Source organism: Bombina bombina, chromosome 1 (assembly GCF_027579735.1).
Source record: "Bombina bombina isolate aBomBom1 chromosome 1, aBomBom1.pri, whole genome shotgun sequence".
In the NCBI taxonomy this organism is placed as follows: domain Eukaryota; kingdom Metazoa; phylum Chordata; class Amphibia; order Anura; family Bombinatoridae; genus Bombina; species Bombina bombina.
Window position 1 is genome coordinate 982,308,034 of NC_069499.1, and position 25,243 is coordinate 982,333,276.

Sequence of the window (25,243 nt, forward strand, 5' to 3'; positions counted from 1 at the left end):
GCCTTAAAGTGTCAGTAAACCTCAAAAACAGTGTTATATAATTCTGCACATATGGCAGAATTATATAACATGTTAGCCTTATATTTATAAAACCTAATATTCCCTTTGATTTTTTTAAAAAAATGACTTTTTCAGACCCGCTCTCTGTGCTCTTCTGAGCGGGTCTGTTTTTATAACAGCGCATCGGGCCAGCTGTCTAGTCTGACAGCAGGAGCGAGCTGCACTGAGTATAATGGCACGGTCGGGCCGGGCTGTGACTAGACAGCTGGCCCGATGCGCTGTGTTATAAAAACAAACCCGCTCAGAAGAGCACAGAGAGCGGGTCTGAAAACAGTCATTTTTAAAAATAAAAAATAATCAAAGGGAATATTAGGTTTTATAAAGATAAGGCTAATATAATGTTATATAATTCTGCACTATGTGCAGAATTATATAACTTTATTTTTGAGGTTTACTATCCCTTTAATTTGTTAAGTGCATGGTCTCCCCAACTGGAAGAAAAAGCACTTACCTGCTCCGCTGCCCGGCATGTAGACGTTTAGAAGGCATTAGTAGACAGTTCTTCACAGAGACATTTGAAAAAGAAAGAACAGAGTAGCCAACTCTGGCTTTCTAAACTAGGGAGGCAATTGTTATTAATAAGTGAATGTAAATGTTGATGCTAAAGTTCCCGGTTTTTTAAAACTTGGATTAAAAACAGGGGCACTTTAATTATTCAAAATTTTCATTTCACTCCTGTTGTGAAAAAAAAAATTACCTTTTAATGTTCACAGCAGCTCCAGCTTCCTCCACCCTTTCAAAGCCTCTTCCTGGGTCTAAAATGAGGCATCCGGCTTCCTCTAATCACAGCAGTGAATCAGACACTGAATCCCCCGGGGGGGGAAGCTGTGATTGGAGGATGACCTATCAATCATTTGACATCAGAAATGGCTTGTGAGACCGGAGGAAGCTGGAGCTGCTGTGAAGTTTAAAAGGTAAGTTTTTTGTCACAACAGGAGTGCTCCTGTTTTTAATCAAAGTTTTAAAAACCGGGCACTTTAGCATCAAAATTTACATTCACTTTAAGTACCTCTTTACAAGTTCATAACTGCTTTAAACCCACCACTACCCGACTGCAAGCAATGATGAGGAATACGGCTATACCTCAAAACTTGCTTGTAGATGAAATCAAATTTTTTTCTTCAGACACCTAAACTTCATCTCCTCCATGCACCGAAGAAATGACTGGGGGCTGTGGGTAAGGGAGTGATACTTAGCAGTTTAACTGTGGTGCTCTTTGCCTCCTACTGCTGGACAGGAGAGACATTCTCAACAGTAATTACTCTAGCCATGGAGACTCCATATCTTAGGAAAGAAAGGAGCAATTTACAATACATTTCAAACTATGTAAGGTAGTATAAGTAATTGAGAACATAAAACCATTTTTCCCTTTATTGATTCCAATTATTACATTTGCTTCATTCTATTAGTATTCTTTGCTGAAAGAGCAAAAATGCACGACTGGGAGCTAGCTAAACATTTTCAGTAAGACAACAATAAGAGACAGATATGTGCATCCACCAATCAATAGCTAGCTTCCAGTAGGACATTGCTTCTCCTAAGCTTTACTAGGTATTCTTTTCAACAAACGTTTCCAAGAGAACAAAACATTAAAAATAAGTCAATTGGAAAGTTTTTTGGAATCATGAAATAGGCTTTTATGTCCCTTTAAAGTAGAATTGCACAATTAAGTGTATACCAAGACAATGCAATAGCACTTACTCCGAAATTTAAACAAGCAGATTTGGTTTGACAAATTTCAAAACTTCCTTCAACTGACAGCAGCCAGCCACATAGTCTCACGCATCTACTGTAAACTCTTGCACATGCCCAGTAGGAGCCCATGCCTCAAAAAGTGTATATATAAAAAGTTGGTGCAATTTATTTTTGAATTTAGTATCCCTTTAAGAGAAATTCCAATTTTCTTACATTATTAAACTTTCATGATTCAGATAGAGTACGCAGTTTTAAGACTTTACAATTTACTCCTATTATCACATTTTGCAGTCTTTAAGTGCACAATGAGGCAACAGCTCCTACTTAGCATGTGCACAAGTTTACGGTGTACACATACTAGTGGAGTGGCTGTCACATGATATAAGGCGCCAGCAAATGAGGAAAAACTATTGTCGGGGGAGAATCTACTGCTTGCTTGAAATTCAGAGTAAGTGCTAATGCATTCTTTATTATATAGTTTATAATGCAATTCTACTGTATTTAAAGGCCCTTTACAATAGCATACTCTGTCTAAATAGTGGAAGTTTCATTTAGACTTCTAGTCAAAATTAAACATTAATGATTCAGATAGGGCATGTCATTTTAAACAACTTTCCAATTTACTTTTATCATCAAATGTGCTTTATTCTCTACTCTTGGTATTCTTTGTTGAAAGCTAAACCTAGGAAGGCTCATATGCTAACTTCTAAGCCCTTGAAGGCCACCTCTTATCTTGACAGTTTTTTCACACCTATGAAGTGCTAGTTCATGCCTGCCATATAGATATTATGCTCATTCCCATGGAGTTATTTATGAGTCAGCAATGATTGGCTAAAATGCATGTCTATAAAAAGAACTAAGGGGTAGTCTGCAGAGGCTTAGATACAAGGTAATTACAGAGGTATAAAGTGTATTATAAACAGTATTCGTTATGCAAAACTGGGGAATTCGTAGTGAAGGAATTATCTTTTTAAAGGGATAGGAAAGTCAAAATTAAACTTGCATTATTCATATAGAGCATGACATTTTAAGACACTTTTCAATTCCCTTCTCTATCTTTAAATCTGCTTAGTTGTCTTGGTATCCATTTTTGTGAATACACACTAGGGCTGCACGATTAATAGCATATGCGATTTAAAACCGTGATTACTCACAGCGATTTAAAAACACGAAAGTTGCGATTTTGTGCTAAAAAAAATAATACTCATAAGTGGCTGTAATGCATTGATTTGTATGTGATTTTTTTGCAAACCAGCTCAATCTAGTGGTTGCTTTTAGCACAGATTTGTAAAATGGCTGTTTTACTTTCACTTTCTGATCTCAGTAGCAGCCGGCCAATCTAGAACTCTAAAAGCAGAGCCCATGCAGGAATGAAGAGGGAAAGTCACTTACTTATATTTCCCACTAGGGACGTCTGCAGTCTGAAACTTAGGGTATGTAAACATTATGGAACCTCCCACACAATCTCCTGCTCTCTGAGAAACGGCTCAAATACATAGCAGATGCAGTTAACCCCACGGCTGCCAAAAAGGCTAAAACTGCAGTCCCCTCTGCTGCTGGGTTAACTTAACTGCATCTACAATTTATATGTTATCAGCAAGGCACAGCATTTCTGAAAGGAGCAGCCCCCCACCCCTACTGATATATGACTGTATTGGATTCCTGCACAGGAGCAGGGTTTTGTATTTTGATGCTCCAAGAGTGTGTTGGACATTGAGAAACATGTACATTGAGATTCTGTAAAGTTAAATAAACTTTTTAATGCAAAATAAAGGTGTTGATCATTTATAAGAAAATCGTGATTAAATCTCAATTGTTTTTTTTTTTTCTTTTCAAACAAATTGCGATTATTTTTTTGCCCATATCGCCCAGCCCTAATACACACATATCCTACACTATTGGGAGCTAGCTGCCGATTGGAGCCTACACATATTTTTCTCTTGTGATTGGCTAACTAGATGTGTTCAGGTAGCTGACAGTAGTATACTTATGTTCCTTTAGCAATGGATAACAAAAGAATGAAGCAAATTTGATAATAGAAGTAAAAATAAAAGTTGTTTGAAATGTTATGTTCTATCCAAACCAAGAAAAAATTGTTTGGGGTTTCTTGACCCTTTAAACAAACAAATTCAAGTAGACTGCCCCTTTAAGTATATTTACTTGGTCTTTTTCTGCCGTGTTTAATTTGAGGCTTTACACACACACACACAAATTTGGGCAACTAACTAGTTATGTTTTTGACTAATCTTTTGAGCCCTTGGTCACTCTTTCAATATAATTATTATTCTTACATTTAAATAGCAATCAAATTTAAAAAGCAGCTCACCTGAAATCAACTAAGTTCTGCTGCACCTACAATAAAAGTATAACTTTTAATGCACACAAAACTCAAAATAAAATGTTGCAGTCTTTTTATATGAACCCTTTACAGGGCGATAACTGATAACTACAACATAATACAAGGGGGCTACCAAATGGGGGGGAGGGGTGTTTCAGAAAGAAAAAAAATCTACTGCTTATTTGAAATTTAGAGTTATTGCATTGTATTTTTAGTATGCACTTGTTAATTATGTAATTCTACTGTATTAAGTGGTCCTTTAATATGCACATTTGAACTAAGACTGAAATATCAAAAGCATTTACACAGTATAAATTTAGTAAAAGATGCAACAGTAAAACACCATTCAAAGATGCTTACAGATATGACAATGCTGATGTGACCCTCGTTAGACCAAAGGTTTTCAATGCAACAATATTTTTCACTTTTACAAAACATGCATTATCTCAACAATAGGTCCTTCACTTTTAAAGTAAGACAGAAAACAGATACATGCAAAACTACACGCAATATATAAACTGATTTCTCATTGTTGTAATTCAGTGTATGTCAAGGCTCGACAAAACCAGGGGAGCCACTGGCTCCTAGAATTTTACCCTCGGCTGCTAACCTTTTTGGTTATTCTCCACGTATCTGCATACATATAACACTGCCTTTCTTCTAAAAGTATGTCTAACTGCTAAACATTATTATTAGCTCCTAAATGTAACTAATTAAATGTAATTGTAAATAATTATTTGCTTTACTTCATCAGCACAAAATATGTTACACCTAAAAAAAGGAGACATTAAAACACTTTGAGATGGTAACATAAAATGATAAACCTTGTGTGTGTGTATATATATATATATATATATATATATATATATATATATATATATATATATATATATATATATATATATATATATATATAACGCCACTCTAAAATTGTGAGTTTTTCAGTTCCTGTTAGAAATGGAAGAGCAGAACACGGTTATGCCCCAAACAGTTATTGGCTGCACAGACTAGTGACTTATTTATAACTAATTGGCCACAGCAGAGAAGGTAACCTAATTTTCAATATGGCACCTCCCATTGTTTTATAGACTCTAAAACTTTACACTTATTTTGCCAGTATTTAAACAGCTAATGAAATTTTAAGAAATACATCAACATGTTATTCTCAGACTAATTGTTTCTTTGAATGCATCATTTTATCTAGCATTTAGTGTTTGTCCCTTTAATAAAAAAGCACCACTCAAAATATGTATTTTACATCAAGTTCATGGTTAGGGGCAAGAAACAATTTTAGTTTTTTCAGAACAAGTAATAAATCAAAACTGCATTCAATATATAAATATTAACAGCAGCAATTGTGTATCAGCTTTTCAAGCCAGAGTTATAGTTCAAATGTGTATGTATTAAAGGGATATAAAACCAATTTTTTTATGCTGATTGCAAGCGCTACCCAGTTTCTGAACCAAAAATGGTCCAGTTCCAAAGCTTACATTGCTGCTTTTCAAATAAAGATACCAAGACAACAAATAAAATGTGATAATAGGAGTAAATTAGAATATTGCTTAAAATTGCATGCTCTATCTGAATCTTGAAAGAAAAAAATTGGGTTTCATGTCCCTTTAAAAATAAAAAATTACTATGCATAAAATATCAATCCCCCATTAAAATGCATAATTTAAAAAAAACGCAATACAGAATGTAACATTCTACACGCTCAAGGGAAGCTAGAAGGTATTCTGCTGAAATTACATTTTCATTTGTATAAATTTAAAAAGCCCATAAAAAGTCCAATTTTTAAAACTACCAACCCTTCAATAGTGTTTTCACCCCACCAAAAAGGGTTAAACACATAGTTAAAGTACTACTTGGGACCCACAACACACTGCTGTTACCGAGTGGAAATCAACGGCAATCCAATCAGCGGCACTAGTTGCAAGATCGAACCATGGTCTAAAAGGGATTCCACACAACTTTGATTGCACAGAGATAAATAGAAAAAATAGTTCAAACATTACTTTATAGAAACTGAAGTAATTTATAGCAGTGCTTCACAAAAATTAGGAGCCAGACAGTGGTATTTGTTGACTCTATGGGTGTGTATATGTATAATTATATACATACACACTCACAAATATTTATTAGTCAGTGAATCACCTACCTGTAGACTACTTGAGCGCTAAGCTGTCAGCGAGTTAATATTTCCTTGTATGAAAAAAATTATATCATTAATCGAATTATGTAAAAGGTTTATGCTTTAAAAAAAACAAAAAAACATTTGAAGTGATGGTAAATCTTAGCATTTTCCAGTGCAACAAATAAAAGGGGATTTTCAGCCACGAAGTATTAAAAAAAAAAAAAAAAAAAAACTTCATGCTGAAAGTTTATTTGCAGCGAGTTTATGCCCAAACTGAGTGCCTCCGTCCGCCCACTGCAAAATTCCTTTTTTGTCAAGAGTCCTCTTAGCCAATGCAACATTTTCTGTGGAGAACACTGCTAGTCATATGGCTATTGGCTAAGAGGTGGAAACATCACCTCATAGGAAAAAAAAAGAAAAAAGCATTTTGTAGAGGGTGGCCTAAGGCGCTCAGCCTGGCATAAACTTGCTGCAACTAAAAGGTACTTTCAGCATAATTTTTTTTTATATTTCGTGACTGAAAGGCCCCTTTATTTGTAGCACTGGTAAATCCTAGCGTTTAAAAAAAAAAAAACTCTAAGATTTACCGTCACTTTAAGTAAAAGTGAAATGTGTCTTTTTTGCAAATGATTTCTTGGCAATCTTGATTCAGGTAGAGGATCAAATGTTAACACCCATATTTCATAAATACCTTAATGTGTGTGTGTGTGTGTCTGGGTCAATGTTTAATAAAAATACAACCGTGTGCTGTTGCACATATTCTATAGTTGACTGCAGGTATTTTTCAGATGTTTCATAAAACACTTTACTGCGGTTGTCAATAAAACACTGAAACAATGCTTCTGGCTAGAAATAAACACCACCTCTCAACCACATAGTTAATTGTTCTTCCTTAAAGGGACACTGAAACCAAAATTTTGTTTTGTAATTCAGAAAGAGCACGCAATTTTAAGCAACTTTCTAATTTACTCCTAATATCAATTTTTCTTTGTTCTCTTGCTATCTTTATTTGAAAAAGAAGGCATCTATGCTTTTTTTGGGTTCAGTACTCTGGACAGCAATTTTTTATTGGTGGATGAATTTATCCACCAATCGGCAAGGACAACCCAGGTTGTTCACCAAAAATGGGCCGGCATCTAAACTTACATTCTTGCATTTTAAATAAAGATACCAAGAGAATGAAGGTAATGTGATAATAGGAGTAAATTGGAAAGTTGCTTAAAATGTCATGCTCAATCTGAATCATGAAAGAAAATTTTTGGGTACAGTGTCCCTTTAACCAATTCCCAGAATGCAAGAGCAGGTTGGGCAACCACCCAAGTATTGTTGAAAGACAGGCTTTGACCCATTATATAAATGCTGTCCTCTAACATTTAAAATAACCTTATTATAGTCTTAAGTAGCTAAGCCAGATAAATGCAACACACTGGATAGCAGTGCACTATATCTGGCAGCCAATGGGTTAAGAGCAAATAATTAAATAAAAATAACGTGTTGCTGAACAGTACTACAATATTGTAAACAATTCGTTGCAACCCACTCAATCAATACACATTATCCTGGATCGTGCAAATACCCTAAAAAAATCGTCCTACTTACCCTTCCAAAACAATAAAATGTAAAATCCATTTTACAAATTATTATACTATTAAATCGGTTATGTCATGCAGATCTCATCATTAACATGTTAATATACTAGAGCAGTGAATAAAACAAACGAGGGAGCTGGAACTGATAGTATTGTTAAATCTTGGTTTCTGCTAATCACAGCAACAGGCAACCTAGATACCAGCCGACTGGAACAGATTGTCTTTGAAAGGCCGTCTCCAGAGCGATAGCTTGCGGAAGAGCATGCGCTGCTGTTCTGGGCTGGAAATTCCACACGGATAGCGCAATACTGTACGCACATCACTAGTGACTGTGTACGTCCCTAAATCAAGGAAGCCCAATAATGATATATATAGTTACCCACTCTATAATACCGCGCACAAAATATCTCATTCCGTTGAACCCTTTCCAAAGTCGTCTGACTCCCCTAATGCCGCTTATTCCAACGTATAAACGATTTACACCCTGGCATATAGCAGTTACATTTCACCCACCTTTTAACTGTAGTTAAAAAAAAAGCTTATTGTATTTACTATCTAAAATGGAACGCCGTCGCCATTAGCTAAGGATATGAGCAGGAGAAGTTACCTAACCGCGGCGGCCATTTTTCGTAGCTCATGGAGGTCATGTTTTCTAAATCTTCCTTCCACCCCAATTATGTACGCGGTAACCGAGTACTATTACTTTATTCGCCTCATCTGATACGGCGAGGTTCTGGGGCCTAGATAGATTATATCACCGCCCGCCATTACCCGGTCTGTACAATATATTATTTTCCCCAGCCACCGCCCGCCATTACCCGAAGACCGGCCCGATCCGTGTATCGCTGTCGTCTGTGGTCGTCAACCTTCTTCAATTCATCAGTAGTCTTCAACACATGAATCCCTTCGCCATTAGCTGTCGCGCTCCGGGGTCTCTGCAATACAGCTACTGGTGTGGTGATGTCACGGGAAACACAAGCAGTTGACCCCCCCTCGCAGCTGAGACATTTGCGCATGCGTTCACTGAACCAAGACAGTGACCAAACAACTTTTGTGTATCACACTGTGAGGAATGCATGTTTGGCACAGCTCAGCTCACCACTGGGGCTGGGCACAATCACATATTTCTAACAGTCAGTCTGATAAAGACAGCACCCACAATTCTGTTGGTGGACAGGGAAATCCCTCCACCAACAAGAAAATAAAACATTAGTTAACAAAACATAATAAAGGGTTGAATGAGACATATATGGATGAAGCCATCATTTAGCAACTAGCAGATAGCAGAGGTGCATTGTTGCTCCAGAACCTACCTAGGTATGTTTTTGAAGAAAGGTTATAAAAAAGAGAGCCAATTAGATAATAGAAGTAAATTGGAAATCTTAAAAAGATTACATGCTCTAGCTGAATCATTATAGCTTAATGTTGACTTTACTGTTCCTTTAAAGTGACATTCAAGTCCATCATAAACGTTCATGATTCAAATAGGGCATGTAATTTTAAACAACTTTCCAATTTACTTGTATCATCAATTTTGCATTATTCTCTTGGTATTCTTAGTTGAAAGCTAAACCTAAGTAGGCTCATATACTAATTTCTTAGACCTTGAAGGCCGCCTCTAATCGGAATGCATTTTGACAGTTTTTCCCCACTAGATGGCGTTGGTTCATGTGTGTCATATAGATAACATCGAGCTCACGCACGTAAAGCTACATAGGAATAAGCACTGATTGGCTAAAATGCAAATCTGTCAAAAGAACTGAAAAAGGGAGGTGTGTCCAAGCAGCGATCTTAAGCGGTCTCACTCTCCATGAGCTCCGTTAGATTGACCCTTAATCAGCAGATTATAGTCTACTTCTTACAGCAGGAAACCTAATCTTGGATATAATAACACTACTTTGCTCTACCGTGAGCATATCACTGGCTTTCAGACCGAGGTAACTGACCACAACTGGTTACGACACTACTAAATAGTGCAGCATCATAGTATTGATTTAACATTAACCTGCACCCAAGATATTGCCAACTACAGCAAAGCACTTGACGGCAAATATGGATGATGAAACCATGTGGCAACGACACAATGCTCACTTTCAGAAAATCAGGGCCCTCACGCAGAGGTTACAGGACAAAGCACTATCGGAATATTTGATACAGCTTCTGTGCCACAAACAGACTCCTACAACATATTTTGCTAAGCTCACAGAAGCCATACGACCGACAAGCAACCCACTAGATGAGTACTGCGGTAGTCAGAACCACACACCCAGCACTGTTAAACAAGTTGCGCAACAGGTCAAACAGAAAATGGGCCCTCTAGTTTATACCCCAGGCAATACTAAAGCACCTAAAATCCAAAAGGCAATGTATCAGAAACATACCAACAGTGCCTCGCCTGACACTATAAGTGAAACACTCACATCTACAGATGAGCTGTTTAGAGCTAAACATCATGTGAATGACGGACGACTCAAAAGGCCATGGACGGAATATCAACTACAAGTGGATGTGGCCTTGCGGGAGTTTGTGGGGGGCTCTCGGGAGACCGCAATTACAAAATTAACATCTCCAAAGCCAGTACCGCTGTCATGACAGATGCGTATGTGGAGTGCTGCAATCAAACTGGGGCTTTTAATAAACTGATCAGTAACTCACAATCGACGGGTGGTACTAGAGGGGCCTCACATGAAGCTAGCTCAGGAGGCTTTTTCACATTAGAATTTCGCAACACATTCCCGCAAGGAAATCCTCCAACTTTTATAGAGACTTACGCTTATTTACACACCAAATCCTGGGGATTATAAGGTAACAATACCCTGAAAACACAGACCACCATGCCATGGGGGCATGATCCACAAAAGCGGGACATTTACTGGTGCTCAGTGTAAATAGGGTGTTCCTTTACAGTTTAATATTTATGTTATTTTTTTTTCTGAAGTTCGTTCCTGTTAGAAAAGTTTATTGACCTGATATACAGTAGTTCTAGTTACTATTTTAAAACCATAGACCTGGTAACAGTTTTTATTGCCAAACACATTATAATGATCGAATAACGAGCACCGACACTAATACACCCACAATGCTTACACTATCAATATATTAAACAGGCCCTTTGTACAACATTCAATCCGTAGATATGTTCTCTTTTTATTTTCTAGAAAGATGCAGGTCTGAGCAGGATGCAATTTATCTTTGTTATTATATTAAAATTCAGCTGGATTACAAGGTTTGCATTGTGACTCAAATTGTATTATTATTGCCCATAACGCATCAATTTCCCTAACACAGCCATTACAAGTTTGAAAAAAACTCCATAGCGCCACAAAAATCTCCATGTACGCACAAATCCATAAAGCTATCCAAGACCAGTAGTTATTGATATATCGCAGCCAAAAACCTTCACAAATAACTTTAAAAATATTATACAAACTACACTTACACTCATACAAACACTTTACAATAAATTATTTAAAAAAAAAAAAAAGTAAAAACATAACGGATCAAAGACACGAGTTCTCGGGTGTTAGAAAAAAAATGCACACAAACCCATTTTACATTGACTTACATAGACATACATGAACATACACTAATTTAGCTACATCTACGTACAAATATCACATACATACATAAATCGCTACATACAAACAATATACAGCAGATTACGTGCACAAAACATTTTTTAATTATGAAATTATCACAATTTCTTGTACTTTTTCCACAGAATGACATGACGTCACTCACTTCGCGCTCAACAGGAGTGTTGGAAGTTTTTTTCTTTCAATTTCTCTCCTCCATTGACTTCTACGGGGAATACGTGCTCGTGCACGCAACCGGCCTCTTTCCTTAATGCACGCAATATTTTTCTCTTTTTAAACTCGTAATACCAGCGTTATACAGGTTGCGCTAACTCATTCATTCTTGCGTAGTTCCCGCAATGACAAATAGATCACAAAATATACTATTTGGCACTGGAGTTATGGGTTTTACTGTGAACATCAGTACAAGCTCAAAATCTTTTAGGAAATTACATTACATCAACTATAAATCACAATCAATTGTATCATCACAAATACGAAATCAGTTTAAAGAATTTACACATTTAAACAGACATAAAAAAAAATTAGATTTCATTATTCAGAAAGAGTAGGCAATTTTAAATAGTTGTCTCATTTACATATATTATATAATTTAATTTATTCTCTTCATATACTTTGATGAACAGCATATCTAGATAAGCTCAGTAGATGATGATTGGTGGCTGCACATATTATTATTATTATTATTATTATTATTCTTTATTTATAAAGCGCCAACAGATTCCGCAGCGCTGTTCATAGGTAACAAAGATAAAAGGACAGTACAATATGAGACACCAGACAAAATTTAACAAACAAATACAGGAGGAATTGGGAGCCCTGTTCCTGTGGGAACTTACAATCTAAATGGGTAGGAGGGTGAGAAACAGGAGGTGGGGACTGCAAAGGTGGGAATGATGTTAGTGTGAAGTTAGATGAGGGCAACTATTAGGCAAGTGGAATTCATTAGCTACTGATTTGGTTATAGGCTTCCCTGAACAAGAAGGTCTTTAGGGAGCGTTTAAAGGAGGAGAGGTTGGGGGAAAGTCTGACAGCACGAGGAAGTGCGTTCCAGAGGATTGGTGCCGCACGAGTGAAGTCCTGTAGTCTAGCATGAGAGGAGGTGATGGTAGAAGAGGCAAGGAGTAGATCGTTGTTGGATCTTAGGGGACGGGCTAGAGTATATTTGTTGATGAGTGAGGACAGGTATGGGGGGGGGGCTGCATTGGTAAGAGCTTTGTAGGTCAAAGTGAGAATTTTGAATTTAATTCTGCTGTGAATGGGGAGCCAGTGAAGGGACTCACAGATGCCTTCTGTGATTGCCTCACCCATGTACATTGCTATTTCTTCAACAAACGATATATAAACAATGAACCGATTTACATCATAGAAGTACATTGGAAGTTTGCTAAAAAAAATTATTCTCTCTCTGAATCATAAAAGATAAATTATTGCTTTAGTTTCCCTTTAACATCAGGATTTAAACATAATATACCATTATGAATTCCGTATAATTATAAGATATCCTTAGAAAATATTCTAGTTGTCGCTTTTTTGGAAGGAACAACAATGCTATACTGCTTTATATAAATGAACATATGTGGGAGAGAATCACAATACATACATACTGTATATGTACATAACACACATCACTTAACAACAAAACACACATTGATATTTTTAATCATCACACAATAAGAATGTTGCCAAAAAACAACAGTACGAAGATTTGGAAAGTAGACAGGCATGTAGCTAATTTGATGACATTATATATATATATATATATATATACAGTATTATATATTTATATATATTTATATATATATATAAATAAAGTAAATTAGCCGGTGGCCCAGCACTCCAACCTAGGTGTTGTACCGACCTTGGTAAAGAAGGGCACTCTCAGGATATTTGTTTCAAGCTATAAATGAGTTTATTCTGATGGTATCAGAATTTAATATACAGAAAGTCATAGTCGACGTTTCGGCTCCTATATGAGCCTTCTTCAAGACAAAAACATATCTAGAAAAAAAACCAATATATGGTCAGTGATGACATACAACAGAAACACCTAGCACCATACATACAGATTAAAAATACTGATGGATAAACTGTAACTCAATACAGCCGAGAGGCCTAACACACACAGCAAATCAAAATACTAGAATTACAGAATTGCAGAATTCAAACGGAAATTATAGCGTACTGCCAGAATATACCAGCCAATCGGCATCTGTAAAAATATACCTATTCATCAAACATACCAGTGTATAAGGACAAGCCATCTATAATACCGAAGTGGTTAATCATAACACCACATGACCTAGAATCAGTACTGTGTCATATACTATATAAATGACTACTCATTCAGGGCAAACCACCTTGTAATAAAGCTGTAATAGAGAGTAACAAACAGCGCATATAACTGGACAAGGGAAGATATGTACATTCACAGAACAAGTGACTCAAAGTTGCAAACCCCAACCTAGTTAATAATATACCGCAAACTAATGGCAGAGCACCCATTAGCTGCTAAAAAAACAAATAACTACCAGGGCTCAGGTAAACCCAGAAATAGATAGTAGAGACGTATAGGAACTCACATCAGAGCTAATTATATATATATATATATATATATATATAGTGAAACAAACTGTTAGCGTCAGCACTTTTTAGTAAAAGTATCCATTCTTTATTAAGGTAACAAACAAATAAAAACAGCAACGTTTCAAGTCAACACAGACCCTTAGTCATGCTAAGGGTCTGTGTTGACTCGAAACGTTGCTCAGATACAATCAAGTGTATACAATCAGCAATCATAAAGATCACTCTACCATTGGACATTTTGCACTATATATTACCTAAACACCATGGCAAATACGTCCCTTGTGATCGACATTGTATCAAATCGCTTTTGTGTGCTTGCATACCTTGTTACTCCTTGTGTGTTTGCTCTGCTGTTTGGCTTTGTGCTGCTTGGCTTTGCAAATATGGATAACCCGCAGTTAGATTTTGTAGGTGCTGTTGGACAAGTTATGTACAACAGACTCAGGCGGGCTCAACGTCTCCAATAGAGGCGTAGGGAACGTCTGAGGATTAGGGGTCCTCATGTTCACAGGGTGAGTCTTACCTTGGATAACATGAGCGACTTTAAGGTTTTTGACAAATATAGGCTCAATAGACAGCAGCTCTTGAGCCTGTATGATGTACTTAAGCCTTATCTGGAGCCACGCAAACGTATGTGCACTTCAATCCCTGGCATGTCCAAGATGCTTTGCTGAATACATGTCCTGGCGTCCAGAAGCTTTCAATCCCAAGAGGGGTGCATATCTGGGTTGTCTCAGGGTACCTTCTCTGTGGTTTTTGCGACTGCTATACCCCACGCATTCTATTGGCTGATCGGAACAGCCAATAGAATGCTAGCTCAATCTGATTGGCTGATCGGATCAGCCAATCGGATTGAACTTGATTCTGATTGGCTGATTCCATCAGCCAATCAGAATTTTCTTACCTTAATTCCGATTGGCTGATAGAATCCTATCAGCCAATCGGAATTCGAGGGACGCCATCTTGGATGACGTCCCTTAAAGGAACCGTCATTCGTCGGGAAGTCGTCAGTGAAGATGGATGTTCCGCGTCGGCGGGATGAACATGGATCCGGAAGAAAGAAGATTGAAGATGCCGCTTGATAGAAGACTTCAGCCGGATCATGGACCTCTTCAGCTCCCGCTTGGATGAAGACTTCATCCGGATCATGGACATCTTCAGCCCCCGCTTTGGCTTGGATCAAGACATCGGAGGCTCTTCTGGATCGATCGGTGAACCCGGTGTGGTGAATACAAGGTAGGGAGATCTTCAGGGGCTTAGTGTTAGGTTTATTTAAGGGGGGTTTGGGTTAGATTAGGGGTATGTGGGTGGTGGGTTGTAATGTTGGGGGGGGTATTGTATGTTTTTTTTTACAGGCAAAAGAGCTGAATTCTTTGGAGCATGCCCCGCAAAGGGCCCTTTTCAGGGCTGGTAAGGTAAAAGAGCTTTTCTATTTTAATTTTAGAATAGGGTAGGGCATTTTTTTATTTTGGGCGTCTTTGTTATTTTATTAGGGGGCTTAGAGTAGGTGTAATTAGTTTAACATTGTTGTAATATTTTTCTAATGTTTGTAAATATTTTTTTATTTTTTGTAACTTAGTTCTTTTTTATTTTTTGTAGTTTAGTTAGTTTATTTAATTGTATTTCTTTGTAGGTATTATATTTAATTAATTTATTGATAGTGTAGTGTTAGGTTTAATTGTAGGTAATTGTAGGTATTTTATTTAATTAATTTATTGATAGTGTAGTGTTAGGTTTAATTGTAACTTAGGTTAGGATTTATTTTACAGGTAATTTTGTAATTATTTTAACTAGGTAACTATTAAATAGTTATTAACTATTTAATAGCTATTGTACCTGGTTAAAATAATTACAAAGTTGCCTGTAAAATAAATATTAATCCTAAAATAGCTACAATATAATTATAATTTATATTGTAGCTATATTAGGGTTTATTTTACAGGTAAGTATTTAGCTTTAAATAGGAATCATTTATTTAATAAGAGTTAATTTATTTAGTTAGATTTAAATTATATTTAACTTAGGGGGGTTTTAGTGTTAGGGTTAGACTTAACTTTAGGGGTTAATACATTTATTAGAGTAGCGGTGAGATCCGGTCGGCAGATTAGGGGTTAATTATTGTAGGTAGGTGGAGGCGACATTGGGGGCGGCAGATTAGGGGTTAATAAATATAATATAGGGGTCGGCGGTGTTAGGGGCAGCAGATTAGGGGTACATAGGGATAACGTAGGTTGCGGCGGTGTACGGAGCGGCATATTATGGGTTAATAATAATATGCAGGGGTCAGCGATAGCGGGGGCAGCAGATTAGGGGTTAATAAGTGTAAGGCTAGGGGTGTTTAGACTCGGGGTGTTTAGACTAACACTGCTTTTTTGCAGGTGTTAGTTTTTTTTTCAGCTCAAACAGCCCCATTGTTTTCTATGGGGGAATCGTGCACAAGCACGTTTTTGAAGCTGGCCGCGTCCGTAAGCAACGCTGGTATTTAGAGTTGCAGTGGCGGTAAATATGCTCTACGCTCCCTTTTTTGGAGCCTAACGCAGCCCTTCTGTGAACTCTAAATACCAGCGGTATTTAAAAGGTGCGGGAGAAAAAAAGCATGCGTAGCTAACGCACCCCTTTGGCCGCAGAACTCTAAATCTAGCCGCTAGTAAGGTGGTGAAGATCATTATAACCTGCAGCATCCTTCATAACATAGCTCAGCAGGGTGGGATGCTGCAAGACGTCCAGGTGCTCCAAGACCTCCAACAAGATGAGGAGGACGATGAAGTGTTCGAGGGGCCATTCCAGGACAAGGGGGTCAATGTCAGAGACAACATCATTTACCCCAACTTCAGACTGTAAATACTATACATATATATATAGGAGCATTGCGAAAATCTGAGACTTTTATTAAAATTAAAGTAGAATCGTGCAAACATGTTAGGATTAATTAAAGAAATGACTATATAAAAATCTAAAATATATTTTATTATCATAGGTAATTTATACATCATATGTCTCTGTCATTGGCTCCTGTGATGACTTTGCCACCTGATTTTTAAAGACAACTTCAGATGGTAAGTATACACAGTGGGGCCCATTTATCAAGCTCCGAACGGAGCTTGTGGGACCCTGTTTCTGGCGAGTCTTCAGACTCACCAGAAACAGCAGTTATGAAGCAGCGGTCTGCTCCATAACTCTGTCCACCTGCTCTGATGAGGCGGACAGGAATCGCCGGAAATCAACCCGATCGAGTATGATCGGGTTGATTGACACCCCCCTTCTGGCGGCCCATTGGCCGCGAGTCTGCAGGGGGCGGCGTTGCACCAGCAGCTCTTGTGAGCTGCTGGTGCAATGCTGAATACGGAGAGCGTATTGCTCTCCACATTCAGCGAGGTCTTGTGGACCTGATCCGCACTGTCGGATCAGGTCCACAAGACCTTTGATAAATAGGCCCCAATGTATGGACCAAGACTGGAGAGGCAGATTGGAGCCACTGATCCATCATGTGGCACACAATTAGTTTACATGTATTATACATTTTAGACAGTATTAGATTTTAGATATTCTGAAAGAGATGAATGCCACAGATAGCAGATAAAGGGATACTTTGAAGCACCTAGTATTGCCAAAGTCATACATCAGAGATTAAGTATGCACAATGTATGGGACTCAGCTTCACACTTGATTGTTAGAACATAAAACAAAAGAGGCTACATACGCTTAGTAAGCTATTGCTATAAATATTTTAGGAAATAGTGTTAGGGGGAGGGATGCAGAACTATGTACCATTTTATTAGAAATTTGATTTACACTTTATTTTCGATTAGGAAGATTGACTTCATCTGCAGACTGAAAATTAAGAATACCTATATGATCATGTCTGTGGCATTGTCTTTCAACTGTGCTGACTTCTACAACATATAAAGACACCTTCACATGGTAAGTGTACACAATGTCTGGAACAAGACTGGGAGCTGCAGGATACATCCTATGGGAAACACTTATGTTTCCTCTCTTTTCTTTTAGATGGTATTTCACAATCCTCTATTTTTAAAGTGATGAATGTGATAATGCAGATAAAAGGATATTTGGAATAGAATCGACTTTTAAAGATCATACATCATGTTAGTTTGCACAATGCATGCTATTTAGAATCATAGGAGGAATAATGGTGGAATTATTGATTAATATATTGAATGTGTCTAACAATTAGTGTTCACAATATCCTATTTTTATATAATTTATTTCATATACATTCCCACTACTTTGTGCTAGAGAGGACTCAGATTGTGACCGATCACACAGATAAAGGGTTACATTTCATCTGAAATAATTTCATAGGACACATTTAGGTATTATCGTTTTTGAAAGGACATGAAATATTGCATTCAATTATGTCCCTCATACAATTGAATAATTAGTAATATAAAAAAAAGGATATTTAGTAATAATTTGTCTAATTTTAAATGTTAATATGTAAGTCAACTTTTGATTACACAATTTAATGTGATTTATTTCAAACTATCTATATATAGATATCCAGTCTGAACCTGGCTTTAATATCAGAACAAACACTAAAGTTTAGAGCATAGACAGAAGATGACTTAAAGGGACAGTCAACACCAGAATTTTTGTTGTTTAAAAAGAAAGATAATCCCTTTATTACCCATTCCCCAGTTTTGCATATCCAACACAGTTCTAATAATACACGTTTTACCTCTGTAATTATCTTGCATCTAAGCCTCTGCTGACTGCCCCCTTATTTCAGTTCTTTTGACAGACATGCAGTTTAGCCAATCAGTGCTCACTCCTATGTCACTTTACGTGCATGAGCTCAATGTTATCTATATGAAACATGTGAACTAATGCCCTCTAGTGGTCAAAATGTATTCAGATTAGAGGCAGTCTTCAAGGTCTTAGAAATTAGCATATGAACCTCCTAGGTTTAGCTTTCAACTAAGAATACCAAGAGAACAAAGCAAAATTGGTGATAAAAGTAAATTGGGAAGTTGTTTAAAATTGCATGCCCTATTTAAATCATGAGGTTTTTTTTGGACTTGACTATCCCTTTAAGAATTATTATACTTACAGATTTTTGGTTTTGTAATGTGTTATGAAATAACATAATTGATTTCATATTATAATTATTTTTATTCTTTTTTTCTTTCAGATTTTCAAGTTTGCTGAATTCACAAAACAATTTATATTTCTGTTTAAATAAAATAAATATATTTACATGCTATATATTGTTTTATTTTTTTTAAATATTTTTTTAAATCATATTATATATATATTATATATATATATATATATATACACACACACACATCCTTCTAAAGAAAGAATAGTCCCATGACTGGTTGTTAAATTATCTATTTTAAAAGCACATTCCTGCTATTATATATAATTTACTTTGAAACATCAACATAGCTCCAGCAGATAATGAGTGTTAAAGTTTTGTATTTTAAAAAAAGTGAAGGTGGAACTAGATACAGCCATATAATTATTTTTCTTTGTGTGATTTAGAGATGTACAAATCATAAAATGTTAATGACGAGGCTATGCAGTATAATTTAGAATTTAAACTAATATCTGTACATATTATTATATGTTGTCTTCATAACAACTTCTGTTATGTCATCTTTAATAAATGTGTATGGTGAACATGCTAGATTAAAGTGACAGTCTAGCTTAATTTTCTATTTCCATTCTAATATCTTTTATTCGTGTTTTTAGTATAGCTTAGTTATTATGGTATCATTAGTTACCATAGAATCTAGATCACATAGGTAGATTAAATGATTTTAAAATAAAACATGATAGCTAAGTTTATTGTCACTTTTAGACAGAGTTAGTTATTGTATGCCATATTGATGAGTTTCCACTCTAGTGGAGTCATGTGAAGGGACAGTTAACTCATATTTGTTTCAAATTCAATTTGTTCACATTTATACACTTTACCAGCTGTAGTGTAAAAAATTGTTTACAAGTATTACCGTTACCCTAATTAATTTTTTAAAAATAGTTTATTTCTCTTGTGATATCTCAAACTATTTATTTAAACAGAGTCATCATAAGAAATTACACTCCCAGTGGGGCATACAGAGATAAGGTAATACAATGTTTAATTTAATTTTTTGTTGATTGGTTTACACACATATATAAGATAAAGAAGCATTTATATGTACACAATGTTATAAAGTTAGGAGATCGGATTATATCGACAAGTTACAAACATTTTATTTGGGTCTGGCTTCAAAACACAAAATAAGTATTCTTATACAAACCGTAAAAATAGAATTTCATACATTATATACTCTGCTGCTAGTTAAATAATAAGGCATTGTAAACACATTAAGTGAACCAAATATTATAGTATACTGTCCTTTAAGAGTCTGCACTGATTCATTAAAAAGCTCCATCAAAGAATGGAGATAAGTGGCCAGTTTACATTGGCTTACATACAAGGTCCTCACACAGGTCAAATGTTTATTTATATAACAGGGTCGAGTATGCCAAAATGTGGAATGGTTATTAAAGTAAATATGTATTTTTTGTTGACTGTCCCTTTAAATGTATACTGGTGGCCCTCGATTTACGCCAGTTCAATTTGTGCCGTTTCAGAATAACAACCTTTCTTTCAGTCATGTGACTGCTATTGAAAAGCATTGAGAAGCATTGCATTGATTAAAATAGCCAGTAGGTGGAGCTGTCTGCTTGTGTTGTAGTAAAGATATGCAAAGTAAAGCACACAAACAGGCTGGAATTAATTAGTCTAGCTAGATATGAGCTATTGAGCAGCTTTCATAGTAACAAGATCTATAAATCAGTCCAGATTGGAATGCATAGAAAGAACTGTTTGCAGAAAAATGCAAGTAAAGTCTGTGTTGTGTGATTATTTTATAAGGTTTATAATGTCGTTTAGCAAATGTTTTTGTTCATTTAACTTAATTTAATTATATATTCTGTGTTGTGTGATTATTTGATACTGTTTATAATGCTGTTTAGCATTTAAAGTCTTCATTTCAAAGCTTTAAAAATAATGTATTAGGTGTTACTTATGACAATTTTGAGAGGGGTTTGGAACCTAACTCCCTCACTTCCCATTGACTTACATTATAAACTGGGTTTTTAATTTACAACGGTTTCGATTTACAACCATTCCTTCTGGAACCTAACCCCGGCATAAACTAAGGGCTACGCCTTCTACAATCTCTCTATGATAGAGCACCAGTGGATTATTTTTTACAAGTTGTTAACACTAACAGCACAGAAAATGTTTCTGCCGTTAATCCTGTTGTTACCCAACCTCCCACCAATGTAAGGTGGAAGCGATCCTGATCGCTTCCAGACACTTTCCGGTTATTACAGTGATGCCTCAATATCGAGGCATCCTGCAATAACCATTTTTAGCCCTCCGGTGCAGAGAGACGGTGCAGAGAGAGCCACTCTGTGGCCCTCTCTGCAGCGGACATCAATGGCCGATATCGTTGGTGGGTGGGAGGCGGGTGGGCGGCCTTCGATGGCTTCAAGTAGGAAGTGGGGGTCGGGATCGGGGGCGTGGTCGTCGGGGGCACTCATGGATGCACACGCGTGCACGGGGGGCGGCGGGCGCGTGCGTGCACAGGGAGGGAGTGGGTGGGAACGGCTACACTACAGAAAAATTGAGTAGCTAGAAGTGGGAGAGAGGGGGGAGGGAATTGATTAAAATTACATCTAACTGATCTGGGAGGTGGTGGGGGGGTTGTCTTTGGGGGGGAAGCTACACTACGGCAAACATAAAAAATAAATTTAAAAAATCTATCTTTTGGTAAAGTCAGTACTGGTAGACTGCTGCCAGTACCCAAGATGGCTCCCAATAAGGTAGAAGGGGAGGGTTAGAGAGCTGTTTGGGGGGGATCAGGGAGGTTGGGGGCTAAGGGGGGAATCCTACACAACAGCATATGTAAATATGTTTTAAAAAAAAAGAAATATACCTTTTATTTTAGTACTTTAGTACTGGCAGACCTTCTGCCAGTACTTAAGATAGCGGGGACAATTGTGGGGTGGGGGAGGGAAGAGAGCTATTTGGGAGGGATCAGGGGGTCTGATGTGTCAGGTGGGAGGCTGATCTCTACACTAAAGCTAAAATTAACCCTACAAGCTCCCTAATTAACCCCTTCACTGCTAGACATAATAAAACGTGTGATGCGCAGCGGCATTTAGCTGCCTTCTAATTACCAAAAAGAAACGCCAAAGCCATATATGTCTGCTATTTCTGAACAAAGGGGATCCCAGAGAAGCATTTACAACATTTTTTGCCATAATTGCACAAGCTGTTTGTAAATAATTTCAGTGAGAAACAAAAAGTTTGTGAAAAAGGGAACAATTTTATTTATTTGCTCGCATTTGGCGCTGAAATGGTGGCATAAAATATACCAAAATGGGCCTAGATCAATACATTGGGTTGTCTACTACACTACACTAAATCTAAAATTAACCCTACAAGCTCCCTAATTAACCCTTTCACTGCTGGGCATAATACACGTGTGGTGCGCAGCGGCATTTAGCGACCTTCTATTTACCAAAAAGCAACGCCAAAGCCATATATGTCTGCTATTTCTGAACAAAGGGGATCCCAGAGAAGCATTTACAACCATTTGTGCCATAATTGCACAAGCTGTTTGTAAATAATTTCAGTGAGAAACCTAAAATTGTGAAAAATGTAAAGTTTTTCTTTAATTTGATCGCATTTGGCGGTAAAATGGTGGCATGAAATATACCAAGATGGGCCTAGATCAATACTTGGGGTTGTCTACTACACTACAGTAAAGCTAAAATTAACCCTAGAAGCTCCCTACATGCTTCCTAATTAACCCCTTCACTGCTGGGCATAATACACGTGTGGTGCGCAGTGGCATTTAGCGGCCTTCTAATTACCAAAAAACAACGCCAAAGCCATATATGGCTGCTATTTCTGAGCAAAAGGGATCACAGAGAAGCATTTACAACCATTTATGCCATAATTGCACAAGTTGTTTGTAAATAATTTCAGTTAGGAACCTAAAGTTTGTGAAAAAATTTCTGAAAAAGTTAACTTTTTTTTTATTTGATTGCATTTGGCGGTGAAATGGTGGCATGAAATATACCAAAATTGGCCTAGATCAATACTTTTGGATGTCTTCTAAAAACAATGTATACATGTCAAGGGATATTCAGGGATTCCTGAAAGATATCAGTGTCCCAATTTAACTATTGCTAATTTTGAAAAATAAGTGGTTTGGAAATAGCAAAATGCTACTTGTATTTATTGCCCTATAACTTGCAAAAAAAGCAAAGAACATGTAAACATTGGGTATTTTTAAACTCAGGACAAAATTTAGAAACTATTTAGCATTGGTGTTTTTTGGTGGTTGTAGATGTGTAACAAATTATGGGGGTCAAAATTAGAAAAAGTTTTTTTATTTTTATTTATTCCTCCATATTTTGTAATTTTTTTATAGTAAATTATAAGATATGATGAAAATAATGGTATCTTTAGAAAGTCCATTTAATGGCGACAAAAACGGTATATAATATGTGTGGGTTCAGTAAATGAGTAAGAGGAAAATTACAGCTAAACACAAACACTGCAAAAATGTAAAAATAGCCTTGGTCCCAAATGGACAGAAAATGGAAAAGTGCTGTGGTCATTAAGGGGTTAAAATTTAACGGATTCCATATATTATATATGCGTCACATACGCATAACATTTCCATAATTTCAAAATAGAAGTCTACATGCCAAATGTAGTAACGTGATGTATCTCATGTTTACTTCCACATATAAAAGTCCATTACACGTAGCCATTTTTGTCAGTTTTCTAATCCCTGAATACAAAGGATGTCTACTCCCAGGTTCACCAGAAAGGAAAGTGCTGCACTGGTGTACGCGGTCGAGGAGTTTTATCCACAGCTTTATGGGGCTGAGAGGAGGTCAATGACTGGGCCAGTAAAAAAAGCCATCTGGGCTTCTATCACCATCTCTGTTAATGGGGTGGCAGATGTCCAGAGGACAGCATTGCAAATGTGCAGGAGATTCGGGGATATGAGGTTGCGGCTGCATAATAAATTCTGTCTCATGAAGGAGTGGACTCGTGCCCGTCAGAGAGGTGAGGATCCGGGCCCACCCCCACAGAAACTTGTCCTCAGAGATCATGAGGAGAGTTTATGCGCCCTCCTCAGACTCCGATTCCCCTGCGCATTTGCAGCCCCAAAGTCCTCTATCCCCTCTCAGCCCCCAGCTGATGCCCATGAAACTCCCAACCCGGAGGCCAGTGCACCTCCAATCGGTGTCCTGGGAGAAAGCGGGACAGATGTTGAACCAGGTAAAGATCAGACTTCAAATAACATTTTAATATTTGTGTATATATTGAAGCAATGTGTATATATTCAACATATATAGATTGAACAACAGACGTTACCTAGGATGGTATACGTCTGAAATTAGATTCATCAGACATCAAATAGGAATAATGCTATATTTTGCACAATCACGACTATGCGTCACAGAGCTAAAATGGAAGTGCGCATCCGTAAACTCCCTATCCTCAGCAATTTTATCCATTGAATAAAAAATTCATACATAACTTTGAATTATTATTTGGATCATTAAATATTTACAATGATTATATTCAAATTTTGTGATACACACAATTGTATATATATTTGAAAGATTTCTAAAATATACTCATCACACTACTAGAGCAAAATAAATTCATAATCACGGATGCGCAATTACGCTTTTAATTATTGTGCAATGCTCATGGAAAATATATAATTGCGCCGAGACGTGAACATGGGTTTGCTGTTATAGTGGCATTACTTTAGACATGTTGGTCAAATGTATGCATTAATTTGTATCAATGTTAAAGGGACAGTCAACCATAGAATTGTTATTGTTTTAAAAGATAGATAATCCCTTTATTACTCATTCCCCAGTTTTGCAAAACCAACACAGTTATATTAATGTACTTTTTACCTTTGTGATTACCTTGTATCTAGGAACCTTCTTCCAGCCCCCTGATCACATGACTGTGACTGTTTATTATCTATTGTCTTGCATTTAGCATTGTTTGGTGCTAGATCTTAAATAACCCCCTGTGCCTGATCACAGTGTTATCTATATGGCCCACGTGTACTTTCTGTCTCTTTGTGTTGAAAAGAGATTTAAAAAGCATGTGATAAGAGGCAGCCCTCAAAGGCTTAGAAATTAGCATATGAGCCTACCTATGTTTAGTTTAAAC

The 25,243-nt window shown here is 36.8% G+C and overlaps 1 protein-coding gene across 2 annotated transcripts in view; it reads right to left on the reverse strand.

The window, feature by feature from the left end:
* DIDO1 (death inducer-obliterator 1) overlaps window positions 1-8,814 on the reverse strand; it is a 185,409-nt gene extending 176,595 nt beyond the window's left edge. For both annotated transcript variants that reach the window (XM_053708179.1, XM_053708104.1), the window contains exon 1: window positions 8,635-8,814. The gene's annotated coding sequence lies outside the window, so the exon portion shown is untranslated. The remainder of the gene's footprint in view (window positions 1-8,634) is intronic.
* Window positions 8,815-25,243: the final 16,429 nt, after the last annotated feature.